Source organism: Hemitrygon akajei, chromosome 19, assembly GCF_048418815.1.
Source record: "Hemitrygon akajei chromosome 19, sHemAka1.3, whole genome shotgun sequence".
NCBI classification, from domain to species: domain Eukaryota; kingdom Metazoa; phylum Chordata; class Chondrichthyes; order Myliobatiformes; family Dasyatidae; genus Hemitrygon; species Hemitrygon akajei.
In genome coordinates this window covers 50,107,801-50,125,101 of record NC_133142.1, presented here as the reverse complement: position 1 = coordinate 50,125,101, position 17,301 = coordinate 50,107,801, and positions in this window count along the sequence as shown.

Below are 17,301 nucleotides of genomic sequence, written 5' to 3'. Positions count from 1 at the left end.
TCGGTGGGCAGGATGTGACGTTAGTGCGGGCGAAGCCGTGCTCGGTTACCTGATTTAGGTGGGTGCGTTGGTTTGAATGCTCTTCCTACTAACGGACTCGTGTTAATAATAAAATACATGTTTCATAACATTGCAGTGCTGTTCTTACACACATTACCAAAAGATACAGCAGTATATAGATCCCCTGCGGATACGAGCGGAGGAATGGTAAATGGAGTAATGTGGGCAAGTGTGAGGGGTTTTACTTTGGGAGGTCAAGTGTAAACGGGGAATAGTTGTACAGTGTTAATGGCAGGACCTTAACAACCTTGATAAACGGAGGGAACTCAAGGTCCAAGTCCATAGCGCTCTTAATGTGGTGCACAAGTTGATAGGATGGTAAAGGAGGCATATGGCATACTTGACTTTATTAGTTAAGCCATTAAGTTAAAGGGTCAGGAAGGTATGTTGCAGCTTTGTAAAACTGGTTGGGCTGCATTTGGAGTATTGCCTTCTATTCTGCTTGCCCCATTACGTGAAGGATGTCAACGCTTTCACATGGTGCAGAAAATGTTTACCAGAATCCTCGCTAGATTAGTCGGTATGTGATATGAGAGGAGGTTTGACAATCGTGGATTGTTTTCTCTAGAGCAGCAGAGGCTGAAGGGCGACCTGATAGATGTTTATACATTACAAGCGGCGTAGGTAGAATAGTCAGGATTTTTTTTGTGGGTTTGAAATGTCTCATACTAGGGAGCATGTACTTAAGGTGAGAGGTGTCCAGTGCAAGTGCGTTTTTTTTTAACGCAAGTCCTGGAACTGTTGGGTGGTAGTGGAGGTACAGTAGATACTACAGACTCAGAGGCACATAAATGTGCAGAGAACGAAGAGAGATATACATTTGTGTGGGCAGAAGGGATTAGTTTAGTTGGGACTTTAATTAGTTTGGCACAACATCATGGGTAAAAGTGTCATTTCGGTGCTGTACTGTTCTATGTTATACATGTGTTGGAGTTCGATCCCAGGTCTTTCCATCGTGGCACCATTGGGGAGAGATGCTCCACTTGAGGGAACAGCCACTGAATACAGGGGCTGTGCTGCCTCTCAGAAAGGTTTCCTTTAAATATTAGGCCTTCAGTAATTTTGTTAAAGAAGCTGAGTAGTGAAGATGAATTGATTACAATATGAATTATATCTGCTTTAAACAGTGGCAAAACACAAAAGCAATCCACCTATCATATCTTTACCTTTAAGTGTTTACAGTCCTCCCTATCGCTTGCTTCACAGTCATGGGAACATGGAGATTATCTCATTTACATCAATGAATATGTATTAGACTTACTTTTAAACCCTCTCTTCAGATGGGTGGGATGAAGTAAGGTCCATTTTGTGGATTTAATGCATGCATGCCAGCAGATGAGTCCAATTTACTAAAAATGTCAGCACTTGCAGAGGCAGGCTCCAACATCCCAACTTCCAGATGAACATGGGTGCATCTGGCTGCATGTGTTCCACCACCACAAGCTCAAGATCAAATTTAATTGCCATTTGCCAAACCCATGGATATGACTAGCTGAGACACTGTTCCTCCATGGCAAAGGTGCAAAGCACAGTACGTAGTCACACACAGCACATATGGTTACAACAGCACATAGTCGCAAAATAATATTACTACAAGTCCTTGAAGATTAATGCTGTGTGGTATGTTGTCCTGGAGCCACGTTTCTGCAAGAACAAGTACACAGGAGTTCTTGTATTGCGCTGGGTCAGCTGCAGGTAGAGGCAATCCAGCTTTTCTTGCAGGGAGTGAACACTGAAGAGCAGCACATACAGGAGAGCTGGCAAGAGAGGTAGATTAGAGATCATCTAGAGATCATTAGGTGCCGTGTCGTATGACTTGGCCAATCATGGTCTTTGACCATGATAGTTCTTGGCAAAGTTTTCTACAGAAGTGGTTTGCCATTGCCTTCTTAGATCAGAGAAATGGCATTCAGAAACCCAGGAATGCACTAAAGCTGTATGCAGCCATTGCAAGAGAAAATGATGAAGGTGCTCCTGACTTTGCATGCAATTTAGTTAAAATCTTTGTTAAAACCCCATGAATTATTTAGTTTTGATTGTAAATGAATGACAACTGATGATGTGCCACTGTGAAGTAAAAGGAGTAACTTGACTTGTAATGAAATTGCTGACAAAAATGTTCTGTAATAATACTTATGAATTATTTCAAGAATGAAGTATATTTTGAACTGATTTGAATAGTTCAATTACTAAAATTTTAAACAATTTGAATTCAACAAGGTTTTCATAGAATTTCCTGAAGCATACCTTTGAAACTAAAGCAAAAAGAAACCAATTTGTTGTGTCCATTAGACGTCAGATAAGTACTCAAATAATTATTCAGGGTATGTGATGCTTTCTTCCATTTATAAGGGATTTATGATAAATATTCTGGCTAATTTGTATACTTGGGCATTATGGCTCACTATCAGGATGGGTGATCATTTAGAAGGATCTGAGAAATATATCTGCACATTCAAGATTGTGTTTCAGTAAGAGGCAATGACATTGGATCTCAATATCACGAGTCTTTGGGTCCTTATTTTTGATGCAACACATCACCACAGCGATCAAGGAAGCAGGCTGAGTGCCTGCCTGTATGAATATGGCTTTCATGTGAAGGAGAATGGTAAGGAAATAGAGCTGCAAGAGTATTCACATAAATATAGTTCTCCAAATGCATCTGTACATCACTGAAAATGGCCTTGCGAGTTGCCTTCATTGGTCAAACCATTGTACGTAAGAGTCAAAAAGTCATGTTGCAGCTACATTAACATTTGGTTAGGCCTCATTTGGAATATTAGGTGCAATTCTGGTTGCCCCATTACAGGACAGATGTAGAGTATTTGGAAAGGGTGCAGAAGATGTTTACCAGAATGCTGCCTGGGTTAAAGGGTATGAGCTATAAAGAGAGCTTGGACAAACAGGTTATTTACTGCAGAGCATCAGCGGCTGAAGTGTCCGTCATCGGATCCCCACCACTCGGGTCATGCTCTCTTCTTGCTGCTGCCATCAGGGACAAGGCATAGGAGCCTCAGGACTTGCACCACCTGGTTCAAGAACAGTCACGACAGCTCAACCATCAAGTTCTTGGAACAAAAAGAGATAACTACACTCAACTTCACTTGCCCCATCGTTGAAATGTTCCTACAACCAATGAACTCGTTTCCAAGGACTCTTCATCTCATATTCTTGTTACTTATTGCTGTTTTTTTATTGAATTGAATTGAATTTCAGTTTATTGTCATTTAGAAACCACAACTGCAATGCAGTTAAAAAATGAAACAACGTTCCTCCAGAATGATATCACAAAAGCACACGACAAAACAGACTACACCAGAAAATCCACATAACGTTTGGCAATCCCCAATCCAGAGTCCGGAGAGGCAGCTGCGTATTAATATCGCGCTACCATCTTAGTGTGTTCCCCAGAAAGGAGCTCCAAATCCACAAGACAAAACAAGACTACCCAGACACACTAAGTCAGGAGACCAACTCTATCACCCAACAAACCAAAAACTAAAGCTACAAGACCTACACAAAACCACATAGTTACAACAGTGCAAACAATACCATAATTGATTAAAAAACAGACCATGAGCACAGTAAAGTAGTCCAAAGATGTTAAAAAACTATAAGTTCGAAAGAAACCATGACACAGTTTCCACAAGTCTTCAGGGTCCCAATAGTCTCGTCATACCATGCAGGCGGCAGAAGGGAATACCCCCGCTATAGACTTCCATGGCGCCACCGGACTCGGCCTCACAGACGCAGCACGCAGTGAAAGCGCCCCGACCACAGCGGACTCTGAGTCTGTCGAACCTCTAAGCCTCCGACCATCCCCTCCGGCACAGCCTCTCTGAGCACCATCCTCTGCCGAGCGCACTACGACACCTCCGCCACCGGTCGTCGGCAACGCGACCCCGAGGACTGGGGGCCTGTTCTTCTCAGCAGAGACCCGGACCTCACAGCAGCAGCAGCAAAGAAGAATGCCTTCCTGGAGATTTCCAGATGTTCCTCCATGCTCCCACATCCGTTTTTCATCAGATTAGGATTGTGCACGGCACCCCGCTTCACAAATAACAGATATCAACTTTGGAGATATATTTATAGTTATATTTGCATTTGTACAATTTTCACTCTGGTTGATCTTTCATTGATCCTGATATAATTACTGTTATAGATTTGTTGAGTATGCCCTCAGGAAAATGAATCTCAGAGTTGTATATGGTGACAGAAATGTACTTTGATAATAAAATTGACTTTGAACTTCATTTGCCAGAATGAAGATCAAAGATGCTATACATTTTAAGCATACACACATGGTTGCATAAGAAAAGTAACAAAATCCAGGCTTAGGTTTAGCACTTTAGTGTATTTATCTGAGTGGAAGAATATCTCGTTCCATGACTCTACAAAATGTGCAAATGTGGATTCTGAGTCTGCATTGTGGATCAATGGCAGCAGATGGCAGCAGCAGAATGAGTTACTGCTTGGAACTGCTATCCAAGTGTTTTAGTTTGATGCTTGAAAGAGCATAAGGTCACTTGTAAAGCAAAGTGCAAATACTTAATTTAAGTACAGGAACACTACACTGAAAACAATAGCAACCATTATGTTATACATCAGAAGCCGCAGTTAATCATAAACACGAGAAATTCTGTTAGAGATCCAAAGCAACACACTCAAAATGCTGGAGGGACTCAGTAGGTCAGGCAGCAACTATAGACATGAATAAACAGTCAATGTTTTGGGCCAAGACCCTTTTTCAGGACTGGAAAGGAAGAGAGAAGATGCCACTGCAATTAATGTGTTACACATTCGCGTTGCTTCTCCAGACATTTTGACCTTAAATTCTATTTAGCAGTGCTGCACAAAGGTGCTATACTTAAATAGGATATAAGACTAGCCTCTGTTTTTCCACAAGATTAATGTAAATAATCATGAACTATGGTACCTTCTTTGATGTCTTTCAGCTAGTATTTAAACTTAAATAAACATCACTTAAGAGCAGGTTTCCCAAACTATCATATACAGTAGTGGTCGCCAACCCGTCAATTGCGATCGACTGGTCGATCTTTGAGACTTTCCCAGTAGATTCCAGAAAAAAATGAAAAATATATACACAAATACTGTTGAGAGATTGTTTCTGAGTTGCGGAGTCTTAGTTCCGTTCTCTCTGCCCAGTGCGCATGCGTGTAGCTCCGCCGCACTATACAGTTTTAATTCAATGGTCCCCAACCACTGGGCCGCGAGGAAACGATATGAGTCAGCTGCACCTTTCCTTGTTCCGTCACACCCACTGTTGAACTCAAATGCACGCAAGGTCATCAGTCGCCTAAATGCAGTGACACTCTAGCGCCAGGGATCACTGGTAGGCCTCGGGTAACCGGCCGGCGGGAAGTGTCGTTGCTGCCGGTCTGGAGCGCGGACAGATGGGCGCCGCCTCTAAACCTGTTTACCACACCGAATGTTCGTGGGGAACCCAGTGCTAAAATATTCGCAGACGATCTAATTCGGGCTCAGGGTTCTGTAAGTATCAGAGCAGCTACCATGCTGCAATCTACTGAAACAAACTTTTGTCGGCCAATAGATCCTACGGGGAGGGGGGAGGTCCCGCCACACTCCTCGCTCAGTCGGACGCTCACTCCAAACTGCAACCACCGCGGCCCGGATACAGGGACCACTGGCCCTGACCTTGTCCTCTCACCCCACCCACAACCAGCCGCAGTTGGCCAAGGCGTCTGGCGGCGGGCAGGTGGGAGGCTGCAGTTCGGGCCCGGAGGCTGTCTAATGAGGCAATGAAGCCCTCAAAACTGCTCCAGTACCTTGAGTCCAAGCACCTGTACTCAAAGACAAACTGGTTGAGTTTTCTCGGCGGAAAAAAACGTGAGCAAGTGGGGCAGAAGCTAAGTGCCAAGAGCTGCGAAAACTAAATTGCGGAATGGACTGGACATAAGGAACCTGCTTTGAGTATCGCTGTATTCCAGTCGTGATTAACAGCCCCCCTCCAAGTCGGCCGGTCCGCAAGAATATTGTCAATATTAAACCGATCTGCGGTGCAAAAAAGGATGGGTACCCCTGGTGTTTATACATTGTTTCTACTTCCGGGTTGCAGGGTTTTACTTCTGGTCTTTTTTTGCCCCAGTGCTCATGCCTGTAACTAATTGATCTGGGGTCGATCTCACCTTTCACTAAGGCTGAGGGGATCTTAGGGGATCTTGGGCTTAAAAAGGTTGGTGACCACTAATATACAGTAACTCTTTCAGCATTTCCCAGTTGACAATTGACTTGTTTGAAGTGGAACCAACAATGGCAATTTCTAAGCCATTTTATGTTTCTCTTAAAATTTGGAAGCACTTTCAGATGTGCATCATCCTTGCTACTTTGACTTGATTTGGAGACAAGCAGTGCCCAAGCTCCAACTTTCCCATTCTCCAGTCTGATCCTCTTGACCATTTTGCTCTTTGCCCTCAACCATTTCTCAATTTTCCTTACTGGATTATTTCCCAAAGATACAGTACAACCTTCTGCACCCCTGACAATCTTTGGTTGTGATCATGGGCTTCTCTTCCAGATTCTAGGTTGTGGATCTGGACTATGAATCTTTGGTCAGTCATTGGACAAGGCCCTTTTTATCCTGCACTTACTCAGTCATAGCATTGGCATGATCCTATTTCCCAAGTTGTCTGACCAACTATAGCACAGATCCCAATTGGCTGACAGCTATCAGATCTTTAACACCTACACCGGCCACATCACAACCCTAAATTTGCCTTACTCCTGACTCCTGGGCAGCACACGTACACTCCATCAAGGTGAAGAGAAAGTCTTGAGCCTTTGATGAAGGTGAAGTTCCTGGGATCAACATATCAGAGGATCTATCCTGGGCCCACCAGATTGATGCAATCATGAAGAAGGCATACTAGTGACTATACTTCATTAGGAGTTTGAGGAGGTTTGGTGTGTCACCAAAGACTCAAGGAAATATTTACAGATGCATGATGGAGAGCATTCTGACTGGTGCATCATAGACTGGTATGAAGGCCCCAATGCACAAGATCGAAAACAGCTGCAGAGGATTGGAGATTCAACCAGCTCCATCAAGGTCACAAGCCTCTCCATCATCAAGTACATTTTTAAAGGGCAGTGCTTCAAGAAGGGAGCATCCATCAATAAGGTCCATCATGTCATTGCTACCATCAAGGAGGAGGTACAGGAGCCTAAAGATGCACACTCATCATTTTAGGAGCAGCTATTTCCCTTCCAAATTCAGATTTCTGAATAGTCCATGAATTCATGAACATTGCCTCACCATTCCTCTTTTACATTGTTTTAGTAACTTAATATTTTTTAATTAATATAAGGTCATGCACTGTAATGCTGCCACAAAGCAACAAATTTCAAGATATATCTCAGTGATAATAAACCAGATTCCGATATTGATTGCAAGAGATTAGAATACTGCACTAGACTGTCCTTCTGATGCATCTACTTGAGTGCAGTAGAATATCAAAGTATTCTCACTGCTCTTCAAGAAGGTTTTTTTTAAAGACAACTGGGCATATGCAATCAATAACGGATTTCCCGGGAATACATACATCTTGAAAATGAAATTGAAGTGTTTTCGTCATTAGTTTCCATGTTTCAGCACTTTCTCTTCGTCCATCTGTCTGTTCTCTTGAATGTTGGATAGTTTCTGACTTATGCCCTAACTCTAATAGGTGAAGTGGTTCAAATTAAGCAGGTCATGGTCAGTGGTCTGGGCATTCACTAATTATAAGGATTATAGAGCCATACAGTCATTGGGTAAGATACTTGAACAGGCAGGGAATAGAGGAATGGTGCTACGTGTAGGTAAATGGGGTCACTCAGAATGGTGGAGACAAGGCAGACTGAAGGGTCTGGTACTCTCTCTGTCTCATAGGTCATATAGACTTACTGGCCCATCAGATCTCAACAGATCATCAAACACCTACTTGAACTAATTCTGTTTTATTTTCCCACGTTCCCATCAACTCCTTGCAGATTCTACCACTTACCTACATAGTAGGGGCAATTTACAGTGGGCAACCCACACATCTTTAGAATGTTGGAGGGAGCTTCAGCACACAGTGGAATTCCACAATGTCACGGGGAATGTGTGAACTCCTCACTGACAGCACCGGAGATCAGGATTGAATCCAGGATGTTTTAGCTGCGAGTCGGCTGCCAGTGTGCCATTAATGATATTAACTGTGTGTGTTAAAACTGAGTTGTGAATCTGGAAACATTGCGAAAGCTTGAAGTAAAGGTGTGAGGTGATTGAAAACCGAAGTATTTCTACTATTGTTTTGTTTTTATTCCACATAATTAAAAAATTAGGAGAAATAGCTAAATGGAGAGTATGGCTTCATATGGAGTTGCAAAACCATTGGTAATTGATGTATTATTGTCACCTGTACTGAGATACGGTAAAAGGCTTTTTTTACATGGCCTCCAGACAGATCATTTCAACTATAAGCGCATTATTAGTACAAATAGGAAAGACAAAAACAGAATGCAGCATATATTTAAATTACAAATAAATTGCAGTGCAGGTAGATAAATAAGGTGCAACAGCCATGCCAAGGTAGATTGAAAGACCAAGAGTTTATCTTGCAAGAGGTCCATTCAAGAGTCTTATAACAGTGGTACAAATGTTGTTCTTGAGCCTGATAGTGCATGGGCTCAAGCTTTTGAATTTTTTTGGCTGATGGAAAAGAAGAGCCAATGACTAGGGAGGGAAGGGTCTTTGATTATGTTGGCTGCATTCCAGACCTCACAGGAAGTACAGATAGAAGCAGTGGAGGGGAGGTTGGTATTTGAACTCACTGAACTTTTTTGTGGTTTTGGGCAGAGCACTTACCATAAAGTGTAAAAACTGGTGAGAGTTATTAGGGACGTGCTGGAGTTTTTATTAGCCTTTGAGGAAGTAGAAGTACTGGTGTACTCTCTTGGCCATAATTTTGGACCAGGGCAAGCTGTTGGTGATACTTAAACTACAGAATATGAAGCTCTCAACCAATTCCACCTCATTACCATTGGAGGGGAGGACAGGGGAGGAGAGAAAGAACGTTAAAGCAAAACTTTCAGCTAACAGATGGAACAATTGTGTGTGAGTTTTTACAAGAGGGAGAATGAAGGATTAATGCAAATATCTATTCAACCACTCACGTGGCAGCAACTCAATGCATAAAAGCATGCAGGCATGGTCAGGTGGTTCAGTTGTTTAGAGCAGACATCAGAATGGGGAAGAAATGTGATCAGTGACTTTGACCGTGGAATGATCGTTGGTGCCACATGGTTTGAGTATTTCAGAAACTGCTGGATCTCCTGGGGTTTTCATGCACAACATTGTCTAGAGTTTACAGAGAATGGTGTGGAAAACAAAAAGCATTCAGTCAGCAGCAGTCTGTGGGTGAAAATGACAGAGCTCAGAGGAGAATAGCCAGTCTGGTCAAGTCAACAGTAACTCAAATAACCACACGTTACAACAGTGGTATGCGGAAAATCATCACAGAACACACCTACTGAACCTTGAAGTGGATGGGCTACAGCAGCAGAAGACAATGAAAATGCGCTCATGGTCATGTTTTTAGGTTTTAAACTACCAAGCTCCAATTTCTTGATGTTTCAATTTTAGCCTCCTCTACACCGCTCTTTCATCCTTTACGATGCACTTCAGATTTACATACTTGAGAGTGTCAATTTCGTTTGACGATGCTTTAGTGAATTTCCTTGTGATGTTTAGGTTTGCTGAAATGGAAGTTGTTCGTAGGTACTCTCAACCTAGGAGACAGTCATATTTTAAATATCACAGCCAGACCTTTCAGGAGAGATGTTAAGAAACAGTTTCACATATGAAGTGTTGGCATGGAGAAAGTGGTGTAAAATCTGGAATTGTCCTTCATGCTAGGGTCATTGTTGACTTTAGGATTGACATATGGTGTTTACCAAAGGGTTTGAAATTTAGGACAATAGCAGGTATGTGGAGTAAAATCATAGATTAGCTATACTCTGGAGTGGTCAGACAGGCTACTGCTCACATGATGAAGAAAAATAAAGCAAAATAGATTTAGAGGTAATGGAGGAACAGAATAAGTAAACATTGCACAAACTTCTGAACTTCTAGTAGAATTGCAGCCTTAGAGTTCAAAGTAAATTTATTATCAAAGTACATATACAGTATATCATCAAGTATTAGACTGATTAATTTTCTTGCAGGCATTTACAGTAGCACAAAGAAGTACAATAAAATCAATGAAAAAATCCACACAAAGACTGACAAACGACCAATGTGCTAAAGAAGACAAACTGTGCAAATACAAAGAAAAACTAATTAATCAATCAAGCAATTAATTAACTAATATTGATTGTATATAAGTTGAGTTGTAGAGTACTTGACTGTGAGTCCATAGGTTGTGTTCAATGATCAGTGTTGTGGTGAGTGAAGATGTCCATGCTGATTTAGGAGCCTGATTTTTAAGAAACAGTTATTCCCGAACCTAAGGCTCCTGTACTTCCTTCCTGATGGTAACAGCAAGAAGAGAGCATGGCCAGAATTGTGATGAGTTTCAAGGCTAACCGTGAAATGTAGCCAACATGAGGAAGCAATGAGTCTAAATAGTCTTGGGTCCTGATTTGTGATCAACTCAATGATACGCGCAGTTCTTGTCACCTAACTACAGTACAGGAAAGACATCAATAAGATGGAAAGAGTACAGAGGAAATTTACAAGGATGTTGCCAGGACTTGAGGACCTGAGTTATGAGGAAGGACTGAATAGGTTAGGACTTTATTCCCTGGAGTGTAGGAGAATGAGGAAAAATTTGATAGAGGTGTACAAGATTATGAATGATATTGATAGGATAAATGCAAACAAGTTTTTCCACTCAGGTTGGGTGAGACTAGAACTAGAGATCATGGGTTAAGGATGAAAGGTGGAAAGTTTAAGGGAACGTGAAGGGGATCTTCTTCATCCAGAGGGTGGTGAGAGTGTGAAACACGCTGCTGGAAGAAGTGGTGGATGTGAGCTATGGTCCAGGTGCGGGTGGATGGGACTAGGCAGAATAATATTTCATCATGGACTAGATGGGCTGAGGGGCCTATTTCACTGCTTTATAACTGTATGATGTGATGGAATAAAAGCCAGGAAAGGGTCTGGACCATTTGGTTATATACAGAACATATGCTATGGACGCACAGTATTTCCAAATACTGGACTCATTTTAAAAACTATGACTCTGCTAGTGGCATCACATTGTGATTCCTTGACTCTCTTCCATTCTCAATGTACCTCGCCAAATCAAGCATGCAGTTTAAATTATGTCAAATAGCCGGGACAATGTATTTGTCAAATTTAGTGGCTTACAATGGCCTGGATAGATTTACAGTGCATATTAAAGGGATAAACTATTGATTGAATAAAAGATGTACAACAAAGCCTTCCATTGGTGAAGCATTGTCTTTTTCAGCTGTGTTACAATTGCTACTGTAAAGCTAATAAAATGATTGAATATATGTTGTAGAATGAAGCTGCCATGCCGTCTTGGTATAGTTATCTACGAAGTCGCATTGCTGCCGCCTTTCCTCATAGTTCTAGTAATTTTTCCCATAATGTATTTGTGCAATTCCCTTTTGAAAATTACTGCTGAATCTGTTCCTAAACTTGACAGGCTGTTCATGTTTTGAACTACATGATACTAGTATTGTGTAAAATCTGAACTGAAGTGTTAGTGCCGGACATTCACTGAAATCATTTGTGTTTGCATTGTGCGTAGCTTACCTGACAATGGACTCAATTATTAATGTAGAGATAATGAGTTATTCTATAAGCCAATTCACTAAATACAGTGTAATACATTCCAAAGTGTGTGTGTGTGTGTCCGTCCATGGTTGAATTCTCACTGCTTGGGAATACAAAGATGAAGTAACCACGTATTTGTACTGCACCGGTGTCAGAAGACAGGCAAGAGAAAGGGTTAAACAAATACCATTATGGTTCATTACTGCTAATGACTCAAGGGTAAATAATAAGACATGTCTACCCACAGCCACTACATAAATTATCCCCGATAACAGGCTCATGTTAGCTCAACGAGGAAGGCAATTCCTTTGCAGTATCTGTTTTAAATTTGTATTTTTTGAGTCCAATGCTTTGACCTATCTTTAAGTGTTTTCTCTCAAGCACACAAGTCAATATTCTCTACACCTCTCTAAGATTGTCCCCAGGATCGTTCTTAACAGAGTTGATGAAGGGATCATATTCCTCCTGGTTCAGGGTCTTCAGACTGGAGGTTTTGGGCACACTGTCCACGAGTCTGAGAGTCCAGGTGGGCAGAAGCCCAGAGACGACCTGTTCTGGTGTTGGAGGCCTGTCTTTGTGTGTCAGTGCATGGGAAAGAGGCTTGTTTTACTGTTGTTGTTTTTATTGTTGCTTGTGTTGTTCTGCTGAAAATGGTGGGCATGGTATATTGGTGCCGGAATATGTGCTAATTTGAAAATCATTGGGCATTGTAAAGTATTTATTTCACTAGAGCTAAGCCTTATCTGATTTAGGGAGTCTAGTGAGACCAGCTTCACTGTCTAACCCCTGAGATTGGCAAGCAAGATGTATGCCTACAACGACATCACTTTATAGGCATCGTATTTCGTCAAGAGCACACACAGTAACATCTCATATATGTGAAAGCCTTCCCCTTTTTCCACTTTCCTCTTCTAGATTATATCATTGATTCAGGTTGTCAGTGGCTTTATTCCCAGACAATCTGAGAATGATGCACTGGAAAACATTTGGAGAGAAACAACTACCGGTAAATTATCAGAGATCAGGAGACCTGTTCTTTTCTACTTCCTCCCCATTCCCCCCACCCCCGCACCCCAACCACCCACCTCACATAGGAAGTTTCAGGGGGGATTTGATTAATGTTTTTTTTAAATATATGATAATACAAATAGAAAATGTTGGTGTGAATAGATAGGGAAAGTTTTTTTTGTGGGAGCATGGATGGAGAGAATACATCAAAAGTCTTAAAGACTGAAATTTAAACAGATCTTGGCTCAGATTCTGTGTTCTTCTGGAGATGAAATACTACCTAACTGGGACCGGGACTGAACAAGCGTGTAAGCCTGGACATGCATTTTAAGGCGCGCCTTCAAAACATCCTTTAGTAAGTACCGTATTTGGTCATGTAACTAAAAATCCCAATGAGGCTTTCATAACAACACACACAAAATGCTGGTGGAACACAGCAGGCCAAGCAGCATCTATAGGGAGAAGCGCTGTCGATGTTTCGGGCCGAGACCCTTCATCAGTCCTGACAAAGGGTCTCGGCCCGAAACGTTGACAGCACTTCTCCCTATAGATGCTGCCTGGCCTGCTGTGTACCACCAGCACTTTGTGTGTGTTGTTCGAATTTCCAGCATCTGCAGATTTCCTCGTGTGAGGCTTTCATAACATTTCAGTCAAGTTCCTTGAGTGATTTTACTGCATCTATAATGCCACATAAGTACCCTCAGCTGAATACAAAGTAACAGCACAAATCAGAATTATGAGCAGCTATCATAGACCCAGTGATGAATTCCAAGAAGTTAAAAGCAAATATGAATATTCAGAAAGCGCACAATCAAATGAAGAGAGATGTTACAAGTCAGAAGAATCTGCTCCTTGGTATGCCTTGAGCAGCAACCAGTCAGTTTGAGAGTGAGAGAAGGAATGACTCACTCAGGTCAGCAAGTGTACATTAAAGACCAGTACTTTGTAGGAGTTACAGTGTTTGAACAACGGTCAATCAGAGATTGAGATTCAGTAGCAAGTGCAAATTAAAATAAAGCATGAGTAAGTGGAGCGGCCTTTGTTGGAGTGGTCAGTGTAAGAGTGGGATGTGAGAAGGCAGGGAGATCTCCAATGTCCAGCTTCTAACACTCCGCATTAAGGAGTTGGAGCTGGAACTGGATGAACTTCAGATTATTTGGGAGAATGGACAGGACATATAAAGATGTAGTTACACCCGAGGTGCAGGGCACAGAAAACTGGGTGGCAGTCAAGGTAAAATGTGTTAAACAGCCACTGCAGAATACTCCTGTGGCCATACCCCTCAACAACACTTTGGATACAGCTGGGGATACGACTTAGCAGAGAAAAGTCACAGCGGTCAGGTCTCAGGCAGTGAGTCTGGCTCTATGGCTCAGCAGGGAGGTGGGGGAGAAGCGGTGAGCTGTAGTGATAGGGGATTCATTAGGACACCAGAAAGGTGGCTCTGTTGATGAGAATGAGATTCCTGGATGCAATGTTGCCTCCCAGATGCCAGGGTCCAGGGCATCTTGTATCGAGTCTCTAAGATAGGTAGGAAGAGGGATGAGGTTCTGAAAGGGAGCTCAGGGAGTTAGGTGCTAAGTTAAGGGGCAGGATCTCCAGAGTTATGATCTCAGGATTGCTGCCCACGCCACATGCCTGTGAGGCCAAAAACAGGAAAATCGTACAATTTTAACACATGGCACCTAAAGTGGAAGAGAAGTAATATCCTAGCAACAAGATTTGTGAGTCCTGCATGGTGGGCGGGGGGGGTTATCCTTGGTTTTAACAATTTGAGGTAATAAAACTTAGAAAACTTTTCAAAAGAATTCTTATAACATTACAGCACAATTCAGGCCCTTCAGCCGATGATATGCTGACCCTTAAACCTACACTAAGATCACTCTGTTTTATTCCCCCTAGTTCAGTCCCTTCCTACCTACATCCTTGACACTTCACATGCTCTGGGTCTTTTCAGTGATTTCAAGTTCCCTGGCTCCTGTCACCTTACTATGGATGTCCAGTCCCTATACACCCCCCCCCCCCACCCATCAGGAAGGCCTCAAAGCTCTCTGTTTCTTTCTGGACATCAGACCCAACCAGTTCCCCTCCACTACCACTTTCCTCTGTCTGGTGGAACTTGTCCTCACTCTTAAAAGTTTCTCCTTTGGCTCCACCCACTTTCTTCAAACAAAAGGTGTAACCATGGGCACTTGCAAGTGTCCCAGCTGTGCCTGCCTTTTTGTCAGCTACATGGAACAGTCTATGTTCCAAGCCTACACAGGTATCCGTCCCCCACTTTTCCTATGCTACAGCTTATTTATGGATGTCTATTATAAGCCCACGGACTCTCACAGCTACCTGCACTATACCTCTTCCCACCGTTAATTGTAAAAACGCCATCTCCCTTCTCTCAGTTCCTCCATCTCTGCCGCATCTGCTGTCAGGAGAAGGAGATGTCCTCCTTTTGCAAAGAAAGGGTCTTCCCTTCCTTCACCATCAATGTTCCCCTCAACCACATCTCTTCCATTTCACGCATGTCTACTCTCACTCCATCCTCCTGCCACCCAGGGATAGGGTTCCTTTTGTCCTCACCAACCACCCCACGAGCCTCAAAGCACAAAATTCTATGTAACTTCTGCCGTGTACAACGGGATCCCACCACCAGGCACACCTGTCCCTCCCCCCCCCCACTTCCTTTCTGCAGGGATTGCTCCCAATGTGATTCCCTTGTCCATCCCCCCCCCCTCCCCGCACTGATCTCCCACCTGGCATTTATCCTTGCAAGCCAAACAAGTGCTACACCTGCCCCTACATCTCCCCCCTCACCACCATTCAGGGACCCAAACAGTCCTTTCAGGTGAGGGGACACTTCACCTGTGAGTCTGTTGTGGTCATCTACTGTATCTGGTGCTCCTGGTGTGGCCTCTTATTTATTGATGAGACCCGATGTAGATTGGGAGACCGCTTCACTGAGCATCTATGCTCTGTCCCCCAGAAGAAATGGGATCTCCCAGTAGCCACCGTTTTAATTCCACTTCCCATTCCGATGTCAATCCATTGCCTCCTCTACTGTCGTGATGAGGCCACACTTATATTCCGTCTGGGTAGCCTCCAACCTGATGGCATGAACATAGGTTTCTCTAACTTCTGGTATTGCACCCCACCTTCACCATTGCCCATCCCCTTTTCTGTCTCTCACCTTATCTCCTTGCTTGTCCAATGCCTCCCTCTGGTGCTCCTCCCCCTTCTGTCCTCTCCTATTATATCCCCCCCCCCCCCTTCTCCAGCCCTGTATCTCTTTAACCAATCAACTTCCCAGCTCTTTACTTCATCCCTCCTTCTTCAGGTTTCACCTATCGCCTTGTGTTTCTCCCTCCCCTCCCCCATGTTTTAAATCTACTCATCTTTCTTCAGTCCTGCTGAAGGGTTTTGGCCCAAAAGGTCAACTGTGTTCTTTTCCATTGATGCTGCCTGGCCTGCTGAGTTCAACCAGCATTTTGTGTGTTGCCTGGATTTCCAGCATCCGCAGATCTTCTCATTTGTGCCAAGATAACTCTTCCCTCCTACGTAACCCTGTTTTTCTAATATCTGTGTGCCTATGACTTTCTCTACCACCACCCCTGGTAGGATGTTCCATCCACTCACAAAAACCTACCTCTGGCATCCCTACCCCTTTCTTCAAATCACCTTAAAATTATGCCCCCGGTATGAGACATTTCTGCCCTGGGAGAAAGTCTCTCGCTGTCCACTCTTACCATCTTGTACATCTCTATCACATTACCTCTCATCCTCCTTCACTCCAGAAAGAAAAGTCTTAGCTTGCTCAATCTGCCCTCATTAAACATGCCCTCTAATCCAGGCTGCATCCTTGTAAATCTGCTCTGCACTCCCTCGAGCTTCCACATCCTTCCTATAATGAGGTGACCAGAACGGAACACAATTTTCCAAGTGTGGTTTAACTAAAGGTTTATAGAGCTGTAACTCTTGAACTCAGCCCCCGACTGATGACGGCCAACACCCCATATGCCTTCTTTACAACCGTATCATCTTCTGGTAGAAATTTTCCCCAAAGGACTAATTGTACTCAAAATTTATTATTTAAACCAAGTGACCGTTAATAAATGTAGTCCACAAAGTCAAGAGTAGTCAGATCCTGAAACCATCTGTGACAGATACCACGGTAAAATTAAATGGGAACTGTTGAGATTGCAGTGTTAATAAATGTTGATAGAAGAGCATAATTATAACATTGAGACAGCAGGATCTGGAAAGAGGAAATTTAAGCCATATGAATGACTTTGTTTTTACAAGTGGTTTTTAAAACATGTAAATTTAGAAAGGCAATTTGAAATAGAGCTTTGCCTCAGAACTTGGGGAGGGCACATCACTGGACACAAAGTAAGCAATCTTAGTTTTAAAAACACAAAAACCACAGAACTAGTTAC